Source organism: Arachis ipaensis, chromosome B01, assembly GCF_000816755.2.
Source record: "Arachis ipaensis cultivar K30076 chromosome B01, Araip1.1, whole genome shotgun sequence".
NCBI classification, from domain to species: domain Eukaryota; kingdom Viridiplantae; phylum Streptophyta; class Magnoliopsida; order Fabales; family Fabaceae; genus Arachis; species Arachis ipaensis.
The window spans coordinates 124,277,740-124,282,047 of NC_029785.2; the positions used below are offsets into that span (position 1 = coordinate 124,277,740).

At 39.6% G+C, this 4,308-nt stretch overlaps 1 protein-coding gene across 5 annotated transcripts in view; it reads right to left on the reverse strand.

Annotated features, from left to right (window-relative positions):
* Nucleotides 1-4,308, reverse strand: part of LOC107635950 (SWI/SNF-related matrix-associated actin-dependent regulator of chromatin subfamily A-like protein 1) — a 94,804-nt gene that overhangs the window by 13,285 nt on the left and 77,211 nt on the right. The gene's annotated exons all lie outside the window — the stretch shown is intronic.

Genomic DNA, 4,308 nt, shown 5'->3' on the forward strand with positions numbered 1-4,308 from the left:
GAATTCAGGAACTATTAAGACTCTCCCATTTCTCACTTATAACGCTCCCTTGGATGATCGGGGCTGTGACTTGTTTTTGGAACAGGACAACCAACAGCTTCCACCTCCCTTGTGGAATGATAGGAATGTCCCTTCTAGACGTAGCCGCTATCACAGGGCTTCCAATAAACCCACCAGACTGTACTCCTAACATGCAGCCGAAGCGTCAATATAATGTTGTCTTGACCAACTCCTACAGTGATTTTATTACTCATAACATGGGCGTGGAAGGCACTGATGTTACAGACGATGAACACGTAGCCTTCTTGTTCTACTGGCTAAATGTAATCCTTTTCTGTTCTCGAAGCGTCCAGATGTCAAAGCTCTTTCTTCCCTTGGCTGGTCTGCTTCACGAAGGGAAAGTTCTTAATCTGGCCAAACTTCTTTTAGGGCATATTTTTGAAGAACTTGGTCAATTCGTTCATTGTCTCCGAGACAACAGTATCATCAGTACAGGTGGCCCTCTTTGGCTTCTCCAACTATGGCTTAATGCTATTTTCGAAAAATTCATGACAAAACCTGGAGGTGGTAGTACTGATAAACATCATATTGAAGGTTTTCGATTAGCTGATTACAAACCCAACTTTCCAAATACACAATCGGATGAAGACCGATTCTGGGCTGTTTTTTCTCTCTTCTATTCCTGTGGCACCTGATCAACCACTTTTACAACAACATCATGATCAAGGGCACTCCACATCCCATGATTCAATTTAAGTCACGGGGTCTATTCAACCACTTCAGACTGTTTTTCCACCTCCTCATGTAACACAGGTGGTTGATCTAACAACAGATCCCTCGCAGCACTCTCCAATAGACACTCAAATACTTGAGTCGAACTCACCAAACAATCAAGCTGCAATTTCTACTGAGAACCGAGCGGCTCCATACTCCGATTCTGTCTCTCGAGTTGCTGAAACAACAAATTCAGATTCATCTCGATCCAAAGTTTTAGAAACTCCTCAAGGGTTTTCCAGCCCTCCTCAACAAGCTGGATTTCAAACTCTCCCTAGATCAGGTTCTGGAAATTCAGGAGCTTCTACCATACCCACAAGTGCTACATTGGCTAACTTGATCTTTGTCTTAAATCGAGTTATTCAAGAAGACGAAGTGCCTGTTCCTGCTCCAACACTCCCTAGACTTGCTTCATCCAGTTCTCCATTCGAATTGGATGTTGATACTCGAGAGCAACTCCGGTTACTTCTTAAACTTTTGGATCATCCACCGGATGCATGGATCAAAAATACCCTTCTCAATCAGCTTTTATCTGACTTTTTAAACTCCACTTTTGAACTCCCAGCTTCTACTCCCTATTCTGCCTGTAAGGCCCACATTGGTTGGAGAGAGGAACGAAGTATGCCTTATAAGGGTGTGGATACCTCTCCCTAGCATGACGCGTTTTGACGAGTGAGTGTGGGGGGCTTCGGCTATCATCCCTATCGTCAAAGGCAAAACCGTGAGGCCTTGTGTGCCAAAGCGGACAATATCGTGCTAGCGGGTGGTCTGGGCTGTTACAATATATACTTCCATAAATCTTCCAATAAACTCATGGAAAATAGCATTCATTGCTCGCTGATACGTGGGACCAGCATTTTTCAATCCAAAAGGAATAACCACCCATTCATACGTGCCTAACGCTCCAGGAAAACGAAAAATAGTTTTTGACACGTCATCTTCGGCAATAAAGATTTGGTTATAACCTGAATAACCGTCCATAAAACTTAAGATTTCATTTCCTGCCGCAGAATCAATTAACATATCTGCCATTGGCATAAAATATTCATCTTTTGGAGTAGCATTATTCAAATCTCGGAAATCAATGCATACCTTTAACTTCCCATTTTTCTTCATCACAGGAACAATATTCGAGACCCACTCAACATAACGAGTAGTTTGAATGAATTTCGCTTTAATCAAGCATTTGATTTCTTCCTTTATTTTTCCATTGATTTCTGGAGCAAAACGTCTCGGAGTTTGCTTTACGGGTCTAGCATTCGGTTTTAATAGTAATCGACGTTCCACAAGGGAACGATCGAGACCCGGCATCTCGTGATAATCCCAAGCAAAACAATCCTTAAATTCATGTAAAAGATTAAAGAGTTCGGTTCGAAAAGGATCCATGAGATCTTTGCAGATATATGTTATTCGAACATCATCAAGAGTCCCTAAATTAATTTTTTCTAAGGGATCTTGGTATTCAAACCCTTTATAATAATCATCATCTCTTACTGAATATTTCTCTAAACCCAATGGTTCCAAATCATAGATGCAATCAAAAGTGAATCAATATCATCCTTAGAATTAGAAAAACTTGATCATTAATACTACTTTGATTTTCTACACAATGGGCCTGAGCCACTAAATCGGCAGTTTGACTTACATCATTATTGCCATTACATGAAGCAGTAAAATTATAACTAACTCAACTGAAGACGCTGAGTCGATACAATTATAATTAGAAATACTACTAACCCTATGTGATTCTACTTCATCAGAAGAATCATCTTTATTTTCTACAGAATAAAAATTACTTAAATAATTATGCAATGTTACCAGGTAATCGGAAACTCCTCAACGTGGTCCATAGTGCAGATCCACAAGACCTTCAAGGCAGACAATCCCAACTAGTTGGAGTAAAACCTAAATCTGGGTAACGTTTAGAGGCTTCAATTTAGGATTATACATCTTGAAATCAATATGCATTTGTTCGACATAAATATTCGAATCTGCCTTAAAGATCTCAGGTTTGCCATCCTTTGACCACAGAAGAACACTTTGATGCACAGTGGAAGGTACTGCACCCACACCATGGATCCAGTCTCGTCCCAACAAAGCATTATAGCTTGCTTTTGAAGGAACCACCACAAACATAGTGTTCCGCTCAGATGATCCAACCTTCACGGTAGGAGTTACCAATCCTTTCGCCAGTGTCGATACCCCACTAAAATCCATCACAACAATATTTGTGGGGACCAAATCATCAGAATGTTTACCTACTTTCATTAACATTCTCTCGGGTAAAAGACCGATTGCTGCCCCACCATCAATCAAGACTTTGTTTACCTTAATTCCACTCAAAGTAGTGGTCATATGAAGTGGGCGAAGATGAGACATCTGCTTCTTAATAGGCCGAAGGAAATACCATGGCTCATCCTCAATTCGAATGAAGGAAAAAGCTTCTTCATCCTCCATATCATAATCTTCCTCTGGGTCACCTTCATACTCACCCAGATATTCGGTCGGAATTATCGAGATTGTACCAACCATGTCATCATCTCCTTCTTTAAAGTAATCTTCTTCATCATCAACTTCTTTACCTTTATCGACTGATAAACCCATATTTTATGATATATTTTATGCTTAGTTTGAGTGATTTATTCAATCCTTCACCCACTTATTCATATTAATTGCATGGTTTTACTTTCCCTTCCTTATTATGTGATGTATGTGAAAAACATGTTTTCTATGCTTTAAAATTAATTATTTTAATTACCTTTATTTCCATTCGATGCCGTGATTAGTGTGTTGAGTAGTTTCAGATCTTCTAAGGCAGGAATGACTCAAAGGATGGAAAGAAAACATACAAAAATGGAAGGAAAGCACAAAACGGAGTTTTTGGAGAAATTGGCATCCACGCGATCGCATGGACGACGCGGCCGCATGCCAATTGCGAAGAAGCAGTGACGCGGCCGCATGACTGACGCGACTGCGTGAAAAGAAAAACTCCGAATGACACGACCGCGTGACCCACGCGGACGCGTGACAGATGCCACGCACCAGAAATTGCAGAAAACGCTCATAGCGATTTCTGAGGCCCTTTTTGGCCCAAATCCAAGTCCAGAAGGCATAGACCAGAGGTTATGAAGTGGAAGAATACATCCATTCAAAGAGAGTCTTCACTTTAGTTAGTTTTCATGATTTAGATTTAGTTTAAAGAGAGGTTCTCTCCCCTCTCTTCTCTCTTTAGGATTAGGATTTAGAATTAGGATTTTATTCGCTTTCCGGATTATCTCTTTATCAGGTTCAATATTCCTTTTATTTACTTTTGCAATTTAATTTATGAATTCTTCCATGTTATAGATTACTCTTTTGAATTAATGTTATTTGAGGTATTTCAGTTTAATCTTGCTTTATTTTATTTATGTTGCTATTATTCCCATCTGAAGACATTTTTATTCCAGTAGATTTACTTTTCTCCTTTTGGTCTTGGTTAAGAAATCAGTAACTCAGGAGTTATCAAACTCAAACATGATTGATAATTGTTATCTT